The sequence below is a fragment of the Canis lupus genome, chromosome 11 (genome assembly GCF_048164855.1).
Source record: "Canis lupus baileyi chromosome 11, mCanLup2.hap1, whole genome shotgun sequence".
Lineage (NCBI taxonomy): Eukaryota > Metazoa > Chordata > Mammalia > Carnivora > Canidae > Canis > Canis lupus.
The window spans coordinates 32,242,829-32,260,416 of NC_132848.1; the positions used below are offsets into that span (position 1 = coordinate 32,242,829).

General features: G+C 43.1%; 1 long non-coding RNA gene across 1 annotated transcript; it reads right to left on the reverse strand.

Moving 5' to 3' along the window:
- Positions 1 to 1,280: 1,280 nt before the first annotated feature.
- On the reverse strand, positions 1,281 to 16,723 carry LOC140642931 (uncharacterized). The gene is made up of 4 exons (XR_012039296.1): positions 16,594 to 16,723; positions 14,844 to 14,928; positions 3,428 to 9,471; positions 1,281 to 2,298 (listed from the first exon to the last, which is right to left on the reverse strand). It is a non-coding gene; the product is annotated as an uncharacterized lncRNA (long non-coding RNA).
- Positions 16,724 to 17,588: the final 865 nt, after the last annotated feature.

The window sequence follows — 17,588 nt, forward strand, 5'->3', positions numbered from 1 at the left end:
AGTAATGAGAAAGCCCCTGCTTGGGGTCCTGGAGCTGGAATGTGAAGCAGGGAGCCTGTAGAAACCCTCATTAAATGGACCATCCATTACTTATGCCCTGACAGCGCCTCAGCTTCTCCCGTTACCTGTCTCTCTTGCCCAAGGAAGATGACTTAGTTTCTGCTTCTGGATCTGGGTCTCTGTCCAGTATTTATTATTTAAATGGGAGAACAGGGAGAAACTGTGGTATGAAGCATAGATTCTTAAATATAAGAATATTGAGGCAGGTTGCAAAATTAGTTGGTTCCTAATAATTAAAGGACCAGTCTCCAAGGGATTCCCTTTTCCAATAGAGAGAAGATGCAAGTCTTTCCTTATAGGAATATTCCTCTCATTTACAATCCAACACCATGTATTTAACTCTCTCCAGCATCTACCATGTGCCCAGCAATGGGTACAAATGGTGAGGAAAACAGCAGTGGTCTCTATTATATCAGTTCTATATCTAGTGATACATTTATCAAGTAATCACTCACCTTTGCTTAGTAGCTGTTTCATGTTGGGAAGGAATTCAGAGAGCATGAAGGAGGTATGAGAGCTTATTACAAGGGTCTGACGGGGGTGGGAAGTTCAGGAAAGGCAATCCTTAGGAAGTAACAGTTATGATCTCCAGGATGAGTGAAGGTTGGAGGGTTGGAGGGTGAGCCATCGAATAGCCTGGGATGAGGCTGCTTTTGTAGTGGGAGAGAAAGCACCAGAATTACAACAGGGCACCAGAAATGACTAACCTCCCTGATTACTCCCATTAACATATCATAGGCATGTGACGGTTTATACTCACTTCATTTCCTGGGGCAGAAAAAAAAGAGAATTATGGTCTAGCAGCCTTTATTTTTTGAGCATGTGCTATGTTTCATGCACTAGTAGCCTTTTCTCATCTCATCCTTACACTCATTTTTTGAAGTTGGCCTTCCTATTGCCCCAATTGTACAGAAGTGGAAACTGAGGCACAGAGCAGGTAAGTAAACTTTACAAGGTTGCCCTACTAGTAATTGCAGAGTGTTATGGGATGCCTGGGTGGCTTAGCAGTTGAGCATCTGCCTTTGGCTCAGAGTGTGATCCCGGGGTCCTGGGATTGAGTTCTGCATCAGACTCCTTGCAGGGAGCCTGCTTTTCCTTCTTCTTGTGTCTCTGCCTCTCCCTGCGTGTCTCTCATGAATAAATAAATAATTTTTTTAAAAAAATTGCAGAGTGCTAAAAACAAACAAAACAAAATCCAACTCAGTTTTAAAGACCTTTGTTGTCTTTATTGAATGATTTATGAATTAGGGAGCACCCCCATACAGTAAATTAAAAAAAAAATTCCAAAGAGCTGCACAAAAGGAAAGAGTTTCACAAGCAGAAAGGGATGGGACACACTAATTACTAGCAAAGAGTGGATTGTTTCAGGCAAGGCTATCTTCTCTTAAGGGATCCAGGCATCTGTCAGGCAGAGGACTTCACTAGTACTGACCAGGTGATTCCAGATTGACTGGTTTAAGATCCCACTCCTGGGAGAGCTAGAAACTATAATTGAGTTAGGTATGAAGTCTTGGTTTGGTGACACAGGCTTAGCACTAGTGACTCCATTTTGAGTCTGTTGTCTCTTTTTAACAGCAGCCAAGTACACATAAGATTCCAGTGCTTCACAGAAGCAGCAATAGCCATCATCAGTCTTGGGCCTTCACTCTAGCAGCAAATCCTCTGTCAGCCCCAGGAGTTCCCACGAGATTTAAAGGAGCCAAAAGGCTTCCCAGGGGGCCCTTATTTCCTAAGGCCACAGTTGTGTGTCCCAACTTGCCCAGCAACCTTCTGAGATAAGGCTCCTGGGGAAGGACTGGGAGAGCCCAGCAACAGCATGAGGAAGGGTGCACTGTCACAGGTCAGAGGAAGCCAGCACACAGCAACCCTGTACACTCAGAATGATTGTAACACAATGAGAATATCAGGGTAGTAAGCATGAATTTACTCCACAAATTTCAGGTTTAAAAAATATTTCATAATACATTGTTTTTCTAATCCAAATGGAATCTGGCTTCTAGGGCAATGGGTAGATATTGGTTCTTCTCCGAAGGGTCATCCAATAGTTCAAAGTGATAGAATCAGTACAGAAAATGTTTCAGGGAGCACTCTTCTTTCTTCCCTCTAGGCAGCATCTCCCCAGCCTCCCTCTAATTGCACCTCTCTCCTTTGCAGGAATTCCAGCCCTAAAGACCACCCTTGGGGGAAAAATCTTCAGTCATTCCATGTCGGGGCAAGTGAAATTCAACCCTTCATTTGCTGGTGGCAGAAGCAAAATAATATACCACTTAGTACTTCCTAATGAGCTTAGGGAAGAATCAAATTATCTTCTGTGTGTGCGTGCATGTGTGTGTATGTGTGTGTGAGAGAGAGAGACAGACAGAGGAAGATAAAAATCTAACTAGAAGAAAATACTCCAAACATGAATACAAATTGCCCCAGCATATTGGTATTGGGGATGATTTTTATTTCTTTCTATATACTTTTCTCTATTTTCTCAATTTTCTGAAACTGATTTATAGTACTGCCATAATCAGAAGGAAACAATAGAAGCCATTTCTTCCTCCCTCCCTCCTCACTTCCTTTCTTTCTGTCTTTCACTTTTGTCTTTATTCAGGCCTGTGGAATTGCAGGACACCTCTACCAAATGTAAGGTCCTGTGGAGCTCAATAGCCCTTCCACCTGCATCTGTGTTTCCTTCTGTCTCACTGCCATGAGCAGCCAGCTTCCCTTCTGCCTCTCCATCTAGAGAAACAGGAGCTCAGAAATCCAATCTCCTCAACTCACACAGATTAGGTCTAAAGTTGGGGTGACTGTGACCGATGCCTAGAGTCCAGAATATAGAGGGAATTTCTTGGGGCCACACCAGTCTCAGCCAAGAGGAGAAAGAGAGAGAGACAATGGGGACAGAGGGATCTAAGATGCCACAGTGCTGGTTCTGGGATGTTGTGTTTTCACAAGAATACTTTAGTTCTAATTACTCAATCCACAGTGGGAAGCTGTTGAGCTTGTGGCTATGGTAAATTCCAAAGGTCTCTACTTGGGCTGTGTCTCTGTCGTGAAGCAATTTGGACTCTAGAGTCTCTCTGGTAAGAAAAGCTGAGCCTAGAGATGAAAGGGGTAGAGGGGGAGAAAGAGTTCCAGGAAGGAAGGAAAGAGCCGAAGGAGACCAAACTGTTGGCCAGGGCATCAGCCATGAGAATATTAACCTGTGGAAAGAACACCAGCCACAGGGCCAGGAGACCCACCTCTGCAACTAATTTGGACTCCTGTACAAATATGAACCTCCTTTCCTCTTTTTTATTTTAGTATAGTTGACATGCAATGTAACATTAGATTCAGGTGTATAATAGCAACCTAACATCTCCATAGGTTATGCTGTGCTCACCACAAGTGTAGCTACCAAATGTGGACCTCTTCAAACCCTTGCTGTGCAAATGTAGAGCCCCATAAGGCCTCAGTCTTCTCATCTTAAAATAGCAATAACATAGGGCCAACCTCACAGGCTTATTGTGAAGATTTAATGGAAAGTTCTAGAACAGAGGGCCTTTGTTGGATTATGGCCTCCCAGCATTCTTTCTACCTTCCTTGAGTAACTACACTTCAACTTCCGATTGAGGTGCTTCCCCCTCCCCACTCTCTGTTCATACACCTCAGTAGGCGTGGCTCAAGGGGCCCCAAGCCAATTGGTGTGCATAGCCCCTAGATGACGTGGTTCTCACAGGAAGAATGTGTGTGTGCACATTCAGTTACAAAAGCCAAATACAAATTGTACATGAACCCAAAGTGAGGCCACTCAAGCAAACTGAAATGTCAAGTTTTCTTTTCTTTTTTTTAAGACTCAAACTATATTCATTCAATGTAGGAAAACTGATTAATTCATGCCTGTCAGAAGGTCTTTTTGTGGAATGCCTTTGGTTTTTAAAAAGCATGAGTACAAATTAATTATTGCTTAACAGATGCACTGTTTTAGACATAGTCTTCTAAAACATTAGATCCCAGGGGGAAATAGCTACAGGGCTGCTTGGGTGTTAAAAATGATGAAATCCTAACTAATTCCCTTCTGGCTCTAACGATCTATGAGCATCATGTGGAAATGGTAAGCCTCTGACAGGCAGAAGAGAGTATTTCAGGATTTGGGAGCACAGCTCAACAATACTGAAACCACACCGTGTTGTCAGGCGAAGGAAGAAATAACAGCAGAGGTCAGCACTCTGCTGGGCTCTTTCCGTGACTTTCCTTCCTGAAGTCTTACAGGAACCTGACAAGTTGTATTCTTAGGCACACTTTGCAGATGGGGAGACTGAGGGGTGGAGAGGTAGAGTAACTTCCATGAGCTCATTCATGAGGGAGCAATACAGTCAAAATCAGAGGGCAGAGTTTCAGAACCTGAAAGGCACGCAAGACCAGCACCGGGAGAGGCCCTCTGAGCAGGCTCAGAAGCAGCAGCTGCAACCAGTTCGCTGAGCCCTGGACAGTAACTCAGTCATTTTGTTACTGGAGTCAATAGTTCCAACACCAGTACTTATCGATTTCCCAAATTCTTGATGCGGGCAGAGGAAGCAGCTCTGTGGGCAGGTTGGTTCCACCAGGTTTTTCTGCAGAGCCCCAGACTGTCCGCTGCTGCTCCAATGCTCCCGATGATTTTGAAATACTCAACTGCCCTGTTTCAAGTACTTCCTGCTGAAATTATCTATCATAGTCTACCCAATCAGGTCAACTCCTAACCTCATTCAGGTTAGGAACAGAAGGAAGGGGAACAGCCCAAGTGAGTATTTGAACCCAAAGCAGAAATCTACGGGATTCACTTTCATTTCTTCTCCCACTGGGTAAAGCTACTGGGATAGCTTTCGCACCTCGGGATAGCTATGATTGGAATGAGTTTGGGGCTATTGATTCCTGTTCTTCCTTTCCCACGTGGCTGCAGAACTGCTCACAGAGCACATTTGTTTAAGAAGTAGTGACGAATCTTCTTTCTTGGAAGTCCTCTAATTACAAATCAGCATTAAGAGAGACCTTGCACATTTACAGAGTTTAGCAAAAATGTTTCATTAGCTATTCCTTGTGCTGATATACCACACTAGTCTATGGAATAGGGCATCAGAACTCATGTGGGCGAACACTCAGGAAAGAAAATGAAGAAGATACAAAGAAATGGAAAATAAGTTCCATGCTCGTGGATTGGAAGAACAAATATTGTTTAATTGTTTAAATGTCTAGGCTACACAGAACAATCTCTCCGTTCAATGCAATCTCTATCCAAATACCAGCAACGTATTTCACAGAGTTGGAACAAATAATCCTAAAATTTGTATGGTACCAGAAAAGACCTTGAATGCCAAAGGAATGTTGAAAAAGAAAACTAAAACTGGTGTCATCACAATTCTTGACTTCAAACTGTATTACAAAGCTGTGAACATCAAGACAGTATGGTACTGGCACAAAAAAACAGACACATAGATCAACAGAACAGAATAGAGAACTCAGAAATGGATCCTCAATTCTAAGGTCAACTAAACTTTGACAAAGCAGGAAAGAATATTCAATGAAAAAAAGACAGTCTCTTCAACAAATGGTGTTGGGAAAATTGGACAGCCACATGCAGAAGAATGAAATTGAACCTTTTTATCACACCATACACAAAAATAGACTCAAAATTAATGAAAGACCTAAATATGAGACAGAAATCCATCAAAATCCTAGAGGACAACACAGTAAACAACCTCTTTGACTTCAACCATAGCAACTTCTTGCTAGAGACATCTCCAAAGGCAATGAAAACAAGGCAAAAAATGAACTATTGGAACTTCAACAAGATAAAAAGCTTTTGCACAGCAGAGGAAACAGTCAACAAAACCAAAAGAAAACTGACAGAATGGGAGAAGATATTTGCAAATGACATATCAGATAATGGGCTAGTATCCAAAATCTATAAAGAACTTATCAAATTCAACACCCAAAAACCAATAATCCAATCAAGAAATGCACAGAAGACATGAACAGACACTTCTGCAAAGAAACCCTACAGATGGCCAACAGACATATGAAAAAATGATCAACATCACTCAGCATTAGGGAAATACAAATCAAAACCACAATGAGATACCACCTTCCACCTGTCAGAATGGCTAAAGTGAACCAGTCAGGAAACAACAGATGTTGGTGAGGATGTGGAGAAAGGGGAATCCTCTTACACTGTTGGTGGGAATGCAAGCAGTTGCAGCCACTCTGGAGAACAATATGAAGGTTCTTCAAAAAGTTGGACATTGAGCTACCCTATGGCCCAGCAATTGCACTACTGGGTTTTAACCCAAAGATACAAATACAGTGATCTGAAGGGGCATTAGCACCTCAGTGTTTATAGCAGCAGTGTCAACAAATGGCCAAACTTGGAAAGGGCCCAGATGTCCATTGACAGATGAGTGGATAAAGAAGTATTCCACACAATGGAATACTACTCAGCCATCAAAAAGCCGAAATCTCACCATTTGCAACAATGTGGTCGGAATAGAGGATATTATGCCAAGTGAAATAAGTCAGAGAAAGAATTCTCATATGATCTCACTTATATGGGGAATTTAAGAAACAAAACAGAGGATCAGAAGGGAAGAAAGGAAAAAATAAAACAAGATGAAATCAGAGAGGGAGACAAACTGTAAGAGACTCTTAATCATGGGAAACAAACTGAGGGTCACTGGAGGGGAGGGGAGATGGGGTGACTGGGTGATGGGCATTGAGGAGGAATATGATGTACTGAGCACTGGGGGTTCTATAAAACTGATGAATCACTGACCTCTACCTGTGAAACCAATAATACATTATATGTTAATTAATTAATTAAATAAATTTAAATAAAATTTTTAAAAAAGAAGAGCTCGTGTGAGGGAAAACCAAAAATTTGTGTGACCAGAGTAAGATTGTTCATGTTCTGGGATTCTAGATCTACCCCGCTCTCCTCCCTACTGGAGCCCCCAGGCCTTGCGTAAGCATTTCCTATTCATTCCATTTCGCCATAAACACTATGTAGCCATGGACATTTATTTAACCATTTGGTGCTATTGTTGCCTTGACTATAAAATTAGTCAAACTTATAATAGTACCTATTCCAGAAAGTTATAACAATGTAAAGAAATAATGTATATACTTCACTTAGAACAGGTCCAAGCAAAATTAAGTTCTATCTAAGTGCTTTTATAATTATTATTTTTCATTTGATCTATACATTTTACCTTTCATTTTATATCTGAGGACTCAGAGGCTCAGAGAAGTGCAATAGCTTACCTTAAAGTTTCTGTGGCCCCTTCCTGTCTGCCTGACACACCCTACTTCCTGGTCTAGTTCAAATGCTCCCTTCTCTGTGAAGCTCTCTGTCACTCATGCACACACATGTGCACTCACACACACACTTCAGGTTAGCTGTAATATTTCCTTTCATTATATTTTATACTTCTCATAAAACTTAACACACTTTGCCATATACAGCCAATAAGGGCATGCATAGTGTCCTTTGTTATGAAATGCAAGTCTCCACAGACAGACACCTTTGGACTCTAGGGTCTGAAGTTGCCCCCGTGGCTAGCATAGTGCTTTGCACATGATAACAATAATCGTGACGTGTATAGGGGACAGTCTTTCATTTCTGTACCATCATTCAGTTCTAACCATTCCTGAATGGATGAGGTATTTCTCTCCACATTTTACAACGAAGAAACAGAAGCTGAGAAATGTGACGTCACACAGCTCATGCCAGGTAGAGCTGGTGTCTCAACGTAGGTCTGACATAAAAGCTTCTGGTTTTTCTAAGATACTACTGTCACTTCAGTAAGAGGTTCTGGGATGGGATGGGGTGGAATGGAGGCATGGAGAGGTGGAGTAGAATGGAGAGATAAAACACAAAGAGGAGAAGTCAGGAGAGATGGTGTGTGCAGAGGGAACAGTATGCATTATCAGAGTCAGAGTGTAGAAGAGAGCAGTACAGCTTGACCACTGGACTCCATTTCCACAATAAGACCACTCCTCCCTTCCTCTTCTTCAAGGCTTTTGTGAAACGGAAATAAAAAAACAAAACAAAACAACTAGAAAATGTTGAGGAAGAAAAAAAAAAAAAGCAGCACTCCCCAGAGGCAAAGGCTCTTTAATGTTATCCCAGTGACAAAGGAGATGACATCTGGGTGTCCTCCCAGTCAGAATATCCTGGCCTGGTGATGCTGACATCAAAACTACTGGGGGCAAAAAGTCATTCTTCGTCCTCCTAGCAATTGCTGTGTCTGTGTCTCCTTCTCTCCACAGAGCAGAGATGTGTCAGAACAGAAGATGAGGGCTAGACCTGCCAGGCTCAGATCAAGAAGCGGGTCCCCCAGGCAAGCCCAGGTCATGTTTCTGGCAGTTTCAACAAGAGTCAGGAGTCCCTGTGGGGATAGCACTAGGGAGCGGGGGCTGGGAGGAGCACAGCTTATGGCTAGCATCTGGGCATCCTCTGCAAAGGCAGCTAAGACCCACTTCACAAGAATAGGTTTTATGATCAGAACTCCATCTTTCAATGGATTTTGCATGGGGGAAAAAGAATAGGCACCCTTTCCCCAGGCAAAGTGCTATGCTGAGGGCAGGAACCAGGCTTTCACAAAGGACTTACATTACTACCTGCTTTTGCTAGCCAAAAGAAATCTGAAGGGGATTTTGCTTTTACAAAAAAAAAAAAAAAAAAAAAAAAGTCATTTCTGTACTAATATAGGTCTTTTGTAAAAGTGAGGGGGCATGATGTGAACTTTTAGAAAGCAGAAGGTACACTTATACCCATTTTGCAGATGAAAAAAAAACCTGAGTGACTCAAACACTAACTTGGTGACAGTGCCAGGATTTAAATCTAGACAGTCCACTTCCAGAACTCCTGTCTTGAGCTCTGTGTGCCACACTGACTTTCTTCTCTCAGCTCACGGCCAATAATCACTTCATTAAGCCCTCAATGGAGGAAATATGCATAGGCTGTGCCCAGCTAACCAAGAGCAAAATAACCCTTTATTTATTAGGTGGGATTTGGGCTGGGAGTCCAGGACCTATGCCAAGATGGCCAGGGCAGCACGGCATCCTTTCTCCCCTAAAATCAGTTTACATGCTACCAATGCCAACGAGACTCGAGGCTGCTCTATTTTCACACCAAAGCTTCACCTCAGATCTTCCTTAGCTCAGACCAGGCTAGCTGTCATGGAATGGGCAGGTCCAGAAGGTAGAGGGATTGAAGTGATAGCTTGCAGGAGGTGAATTTGGCCGGAGAGGAGTTGGGACTCAGGTGAAGAAACATCAATCAAGAAGGTCAAAATCAGTTCCAGAGGATTCCATGCCAGAGTGATTCGGTTCGCAGCATGGGCAGGTGCTCCAGAAACCCCATTCTCCAGACTCAGTTAGCAGCCAGCATCCTAGGACTTGGACTCCAAGCTGTTAAAGAAAAGGGGTAAGACATGATGCTGGGTCCCCTACAGTTTCAACTTTGACTCTGAACCATTCAGCGCAGTCTGGTGTGAGGACAAAGTGGCCCCACTATAGGAAACAGAGAAGGAGAAGACAATGAATCTGCAGCCTACGGACCCGGGATGACCCACTTCAAATGGGACAGCCCTTGCAGTCACTGAGGAAGGAGAGAAGTGGAGTTGGTGGCCAGATCTGCTTGTGCAAATGTCTTCCCTTACCCCGCTGTCATGAGGACACTTGGAGGCAGTGCTGCTTTATTCTTCCAACTTTAGCCACTTTGTGGGATGTAAAACCATTTGAATTGGGGCCTCTAGGGCAATGGGCTTAGCTCTTGGCATGGAGATGCCCCTTTTTTTAGTGTAGAAACACTTAGGTTCAAGGTATCCCTTTGCCCTTCTGGGCTGTGCAACACTGGGCATGTCACTTAACCTCTCTGAGCCCCAGATTCCCATCTGTAAAATTAAGAAAGATGATAGTGATGGTGCCTATTTTAGTGGGTAATGATGACTGAGTGAAAGAGGTGGTTTAAAATGCTTAACATCGTACTTGGCACATTATAAGCCCCCCATAGATGTTTGCTAATGCATTATTTTTTTTACCTTTGCTGAGGTATCATTGACAAATAAAAATTGTATATACTTAAGGTGTATAGGGTGTTGTTTTGCTGTTCATATACATTGTATAACGATTAGAATATCCATTATTTTGAAGGTGGGAGAGCAGCATTGTTGAAACAAATCCCAGAGGTTGGATTGGCATCAATTCGGGGATTTTTGCCACCCCCATATCCACCCAGTTAGACACTGAGGGGGCCCCCACCCCTCTCCACCAGTGGCTGCCAACCAGTCAGCTCTCCCTCATGCTGCTATCAAGTTCTGCAACAGCCAGCAGGGCACATCAGGTGGACGGAGCCCAGGCCTCAGAGGGAAGAACAGACATGGACACGATGGACAGAGCCCTTCAGGGATCTTGAAGTCAGAACCCAAATTCTAGGAACCAGCTGCTGCAACACTCAACTCTGTCCCCTCGAGTTCCGATAATCTTCTTCCCAGAAAGTTTTTAAAAAGAGAGAGAACACATTATTTTACTGACTTTAAAAGCACTGACCTTTTAATCTGTCCTTCCAAAGAGAAAATGGTTTGTGCTTCACAATTTCTCTGGAGTCAATGATCCTGAATACATTCACTGAAACAGACTCTCATAAATCTATATATGTACAAGTTAAAAAGATAATAAAGCTCTCTGATTCCGAGGACCAGCAGTCCTCAACAATTAAGACACAGAAATGCATTCATCTCAAACTCTTTTGTGTGTGTGTGAACCCAAAGAACTTTCCTTTCCTTCTCACTTACTCTCCTAATAATTCCATCAAAACAATACTCCCTGCGTATATTTTCTCACCCTGTCCTAAGAAAGCCCTGGAGAGAATACAAAGTAAATAAGAGAATGGGGCTCCTCTTCTCAAAGAACTTAGATCAGCGGCAAGGCAAATTCAATAATTTATCCCACAAATATTGTCAGGTGTGAGAGATAGAACAGTGACCCAGAAAGACATGGTCCTTAAGGAGATGGAGGTTAAAATCTTTTTTTAAAAAAGATTTTATTCATTTATTCTCTCCATGAGAGACACAGAAAGAGAGAGGCAGAGACACAGGCAGAGGGAGAAGCAGGCTCCTTGCAGGGAGCCTGATGTGGGACTCGATCCCAGGACCCCAGGATCATGCCCTGAGCCAAGGCAGACACTCAACCACTGAGTGACCCAGGGGTCCCTGGAGGTTAAAATCTAAAAAGCTCCTGAAAATAAGTAATGAGAAAAACCACAGCTAAGATCAGGGCCTAGATAAGTAGTGAGGAAAGGAGTAATCTGAGTGCCTCCCTATTTGACAACACTGCAAAGGACGCTTTGCATGTTGGATAGGGTCGAGCTCTACAAGGAAGGGGCAAAGATCACACTGCTTTCCAAGGACATCAAGTGACGGGCCCCGGATCACAGAAAGAGTATAGAAAGGGGATAGAGCTGAGTTTTTAACTTCAAGTGTGGGATCTTTCAGTAGTAGTACAAGTGCTACAGTGTGAAGGTTTGCTTAAGACGTTGAATCCAGAGCCCAAAGAACTGACTGGCTCCCAAATTTCTGGTGCCAGCTAAAGCAAATTCCTCATTTGATACTGAGCTTTGCTGAAATGGACACCATTTACCACAGATTAAACATATGTGCTGCTCTTCTCTTGCCTCAGACTAAAGCCTCTTGCTTTGGGGAGTTCCCGTTCCCAGGTCCCCCATGTGTGAGATGGAAGATTCCCCCATTTGTTCCTGAGGAGAGCCAGTCTTAATTTCCTAGGGTTGCCAAAACAAAGTACCACTAACTTGATGGCTTTAAATAACAAAAATTTATTGTCCTCCAGTTCTGGAGACAAAAAACCCAAATCAAGGTGTGTCAGCAGAGGGGCGCCTGGGTGGCTCAGTGGTTGAGCCTCTGCCTTTGGCTCAGGTCATGAACCAGGGTCCTGGGATCAAGTCCTGCATCGGGCTCCCTGCAGGGAACCTGCTTCTCCCTCTGCCTGTGTCTCTACATCTCTTATGAATAAATATATAAAATCTTTAAAAAACAAACAAACAAAAAGGGTGTGTCTGAAGGGCCATGCTCCCTCTGAAGTTTCTTTTATATATATATATAAAAGATATATATAATATATAATATTATTATAATATATTAATATTATGGTGGCTTTTGGTGGCTTTTGGTGTTCCCTGCTTTGCAGCCATGTTCTTCCGATCTCCGCTCTGTCTTCACATGGTCTTCCTCCCTGTGTGCCTGTGATCTCCCATAGGGACACCAGCCACTGGATGTTGGGTCCACCCTAAATCCAGGATGATTTCACCTTAATAGCCTTAACTAAATATATGTGAAGAAATATTGTTTCCAAAAAAGGTCATAGTCTGAGGTTCTGGATCGACATGAATTGTGAGGAGACACTATTCAACCTATCCTTATCATCTATTTTTTAATTTAAAAAAATGGTTTGATGTTCGCCGGGACACCTGCACCCCGATGTTTTTAGCAGCAATGTCCATAATAGCCAAACTGTGGAAGGAGCCTCCGTGTCCATCGAAAGATGAATGGATAAAGAAGATGTGGTTTATGTATACAATGGAATATTACTCAGCCATTAGAAACGACAAATACCCACCATTTGCTTCAACATGGATGGAACTGGAACAATTATGCTGAGTGAAGTAAGTCAATCGGAGAAGGACAAACATTATATGTTCTCATTCATTTGGGGAATATAAATAATAGTGAAAGGGAATATAAGGGAAGGGAGAAGAAATGTGTGGGAAATATCAGAAAGGGAGACAGAACATAAAGACTCCTAACTCTGGGAAACGAACTAGGGGTGGTGGAAGGGGAGGAGGGTGGGGGATGGGGGTGAATGGGTGACGGGCACTGAGGGGGGCACTTGACGGGATGAGCACTGGGTGTTATTCTGTATGTTGGCAAATTGAACACCAATAAAAAATAAATTTATTATAAAAATGGTTTGATGTTGGTCAACTCAAAATAGTCTTTCTGAAGCCTCATATTAGGATATGAGGAAAAAGAAAGGGGACAGCGTCTAGACTGACTTGAAACGTTTTTATGGTGTTGTCAGATGTAGTTAGTAGCAATATGGAACACGAGCTATGAGATATTGCTTCTAGTATTAACCTCATCATTTACCAACTGTGTGACCTTGAATAATCAATGTTAGTCTCTAGAAGCTCAGGAGCTAAGGAATAGAAATTTCCAGAGGTTTAGAAATAGCTAGCTACCCACCAAAGATTTTAGTTATCTCTTCAATACTAGAGCTTATTGCATGAAAGCTGCTCACCAGCCAAAGTTCACATATCAAGTTGGTTTTTCATCTGGTTGAGGTCCTGTGGCAAGATCCGGCTGATGGAATATGCATCACCTCCTGGCTGAGTTGGCTAAGGAGTGGTTATACTTTCACCGGCCTCTATCTTCCCATGCAAACTGAAGGAAAGGGACTCTGAGGGCCTAGGGGAGGATATGCCCCAAGATGGGCAGAGTCTGAGTCCCTGAATCACCACAGGGAAGGCTGGACAATAAGAAGGAGCACAAATGGCAAAACTGGTAAATGAGCAAGAAATAAGCATCTGCTACATGGTCACGTAAGTGCTGGGGCTTTGTCATAGCACAGATGTCATAGCACAGGTGTCATAGCACACATAGCACAGAGCCGAATGGCATCCTACCAAAGGTCATGCAACAATCATGTTCTTCCTTCCGGCCCCACACTCTCCTACCATACTTTCCTGTCCTCAGATACAAAAGGGAATGGGATCTGGACTCGGACCAGAATCTCCATCCCAGAAGCAAAGATGAGTGTTTGCCTGGAAGGGAGCTTATCTAAAGCTCTCAAGGAAATAGCGTTTTATGAATGTGGTGCAGAAAATCCAGTGCTAAACTGGGGCACAGGGTCATACTGATAATGCAGACGGGGCCTATCAGCCTGAAGACTGACGGGGGGTCAGCGCCAGATCTGAAGGGAATTCTCCACATGGACGGGCAATATCTCCACTTCTACAAAAGGGAGATGTCTTTGAAACACGGAGTGACTTCCTTCAGACGGATTGCTTCTTCCTTTTCCACCCAACCAGCTGGGGCCAGAGCAACGCCTCAGACATGCTTTACCGTTCTTTCAATAAACCTCAGCCCTTTCTTCTCTCTCCTGCCACAGGAATGCACGGGCCTGATGCAAAGACTTGCTAACTACAAATTCAAACATCAGATATTAAAAGTCAACTCTTGGAGTGGAAAAAAAATAAAATAAAAAGAGCGCTTCTTGTAGAGTACATTCCTTTGAAAAGCCTTTGTATTTCCCAGTATTGAAGTGATGGTGTCTCATTCAGTCAAACATAAGAAATTTGAAGCCATAGTAGAATATCCAGAGGAAGTTTGCAAATGGAATTTTCTGCCTGGGATTAAAGGCATGTTTGAGCAAATGCTTAGCATTTTATTTTACGTAGGAGATCCCATCAGAACTGGGGCTTTGTTTGGTGGTGGAAAGGCCTTTATTGCTGTATTTAATGCCTTGTTATACTTAGTTCTGTACTTTCAGAGCCCTGGATCGGAAGCCTGACAGACGTGTTGTTCAGGAATCCATTGTAAGTTTTGGTCTTTGGAACCCAAAAAGAATATTCAGATCTAGCCATCCCGGCTTCATCCCAAGGGAGAAATACCCATAAGGGACAATGACAAATGGGAAAACTCAGTAAAATTTTATTAATAGTTGAGCTTGTACCCAAAGCCACATGCAGAGCTCTTTGGTAAATTTACCTGGAGAATGAAGAGATGTTCACCTGATGTCTGTGAGGGATGGATCTGCTCTGACCCCATATTTACCAGATGACAACATTCAAGTCTAAGAGAGAGAGCAGAGAGAAGCCATTATCATCCCTTTGTCTTACAGTCACCTACCTGGTAGAATGCTAAGCTTCATCAGATTTCCAGAATTTACCTATCACATGAAGAACTCCTAAGTGGAGGGTGAAAAAGAAAGCAAAGTTTAGGAGGTGAGTGTCAAATTGTTTGGATGTATCTCATACCCTAAAAATCTACCCTGCTTCAAAATACAACTCTCTCTCTTATCACTTGTATGCTCTTGGGAAAGTCACTGGTCCTGCTTTATTCTTGCTCAGATGGTTGACATGAACAATAAAAGGAATAAAATACAGAAAGTTTCTAAAGCAATGCCTGAACTCTACCGAGGTGGTGCCTTGGTACCTTTTCTAACTCAGATCAAGCAAGCCCTAGAGATTAGGGGGAAGTCTGAGCAGAAGATGTAAGTCCGGGGCCTTGGCTGCAGAAAGAAGGAAGGCTAAGTGAGAAGGTGTTGGTCTCAGACGGATTCGAGAGGATGATAAGACAAAAACTGGAACAAGAAACAAGTGGCAGGAGTGCCTGGGTGGCTCAGTGGTTGAGTGTCTGCCTTTGGCTCAGGGCATGATCCCGGGGTCCTGGGATCGAGTACCATATTGAGCTTCTCCCTTTGCCTATGTCTCTGCCTCTCTATGTGTCTCTCATGAATAAATAAATAAAAATCTTTAGAAAGACAGAAAGAAGTGGCAAGCTCGCTCTAGGGCTGGAGGACAGGTCACCATGAGATCCTCAACAAGGCTGTGTATCCAGGGATTTTTTTTTTCCCCCTCTGATGAAGAAGCTGGTTAGTTCCAGAGCCTGGGGCAAGTCAGGCCTGCTGTGGGGATAAATGGCCTGTGCTGCAGAGAATCGGAGAAAGAGGGGGGCAGGGAGCCAGGCAGGTTATTATAAATTCCAGGTGCCAACCTACACAGGAAGTGGAGTCTGGCACTCACAGGCCAAAGAAGTGCCAACACTTTTGACAACTGTCATTTGATTTAATTGTTCTGAGGCACCTCTGCTCAGCAGTAAATACACTGAGGAGGTTCGAGAGAACTCAGAGGTTCTGGTGGCCACTGTGGCATGATGAACAACTGAATAACTCTATCAAAGGAGGCGGGCCAAGGGAGGGATGGAGACACAGCCGGGATTGGAGCTGTGCTGCCCTATTGTTCTGTCAGAAAAATGTTCCTCTGCTGGGCCTTGATCTAGAAGTTTATTTAAGGTCATCAAGACTGTACCAAGGAAGCCAAGGAGAGTTGGTTTTTTTAGGTCTTCCAAAAACTGGGTGTGTGCAAAGGGTTTTCTTTAACCAGCACTGTTAAATAAAAGTTATATATAGTAATAATAATTACTTATATTTATTGAAAATTTTAATTTCAAAGCCACTACATAAATGTTTTCTATGAATTATCTCGTTTCTTCCTCTAAATAGTCCTATGGACTCAGAATACTTATAATACCTATTGCTTTGATGAAGAAACCAAGGCTCATGTGTGTTAAGTAACTTCTCCAAGAACACACAGTTAGTCAACAAGCCAGGAACTCACTCCAGTGCCCATACCCCAAACTACATGGCCATGCTTCCAGGAACAAAAGCCTAATGGAAGCATATACTTCATGCCACTTCTTCTAGGGCACATGTGGTTACAGGTAACAAACTACTTGCCTGAGAGTTAGGTGGTATTAAGGTAGTCAGTATTTGCTGAATAACATCAGCATCTCATCAGTGTAAATTCTCTGGCCAAAGCCTCTGAAGTTCCCTTGGCCTTTCCCTGGTGGCTGAAAGATACTGTGGCAGTTGCAAGTCTAACATCCGACCCTAAGAGCCACCGCCCATTTCCCTGCTCCCCTTTAAAGTGAGACTCTTCAGAAGAGTCTGTTTCTCCTTCATCTCCTGTCATTCTCTCAAGAACCCAATGCAATCATGCTATGTTTTGCACCAACCCCATTAAGATAGCTCCTTGGAAGGTCACCAATGACCTCCACATTGCCTGATCCAACTGTCAATTCTCAATCCTGACTCTTAACTCATCAGTGGCCTTTAATACACTTGACAACTCCCTCCTTTGTGAAGGACAATGCTCATTCTTGGTCTTCCTTTAACATTTCTGGTCAATCCATCTCACTCCCCTGCTGGCTTTTCTTCATCTTTGACAACTCCCAACTGTCAGTGTGTCTCAAGGCTCATTCTCCTGTAGGTCAAGAACAATTCCTAGGTAATTCTATCTGGTAGGGTTTTAAACACCATTTATAAATTAATCAAAGTGTATGTCTCCAGCACTAAATTCCAGACCTCAATATAAAGGTGACTTTTTGACATCTCCACCTAGATGTCTCCAGAGTTTACACACACCAAACTGAACTTTTGATCCCACTCTCTTCCCATTCTTCCTCAGACGACTCTTCTCCATAAACAACAATTCTCTTCTTCCAGTTGCTCAGTCCAAAACACTGAAATCATCCTTGGCTGCCACCTTGCTTTACCATTCTACATCCAGTCTATCATAAAATACCATTTGGTCTAGCTTTGAAATAAATCTATAACCAGACTACTTCTCACCAACTCTTCTACTACCCCTCTGGTCCAAGCCCACCTTTTCTGTGGGCTCCTCTCTGTGATTCTACCTTTGGCCTATCATATTACATTCTCCAAAGAGCAGC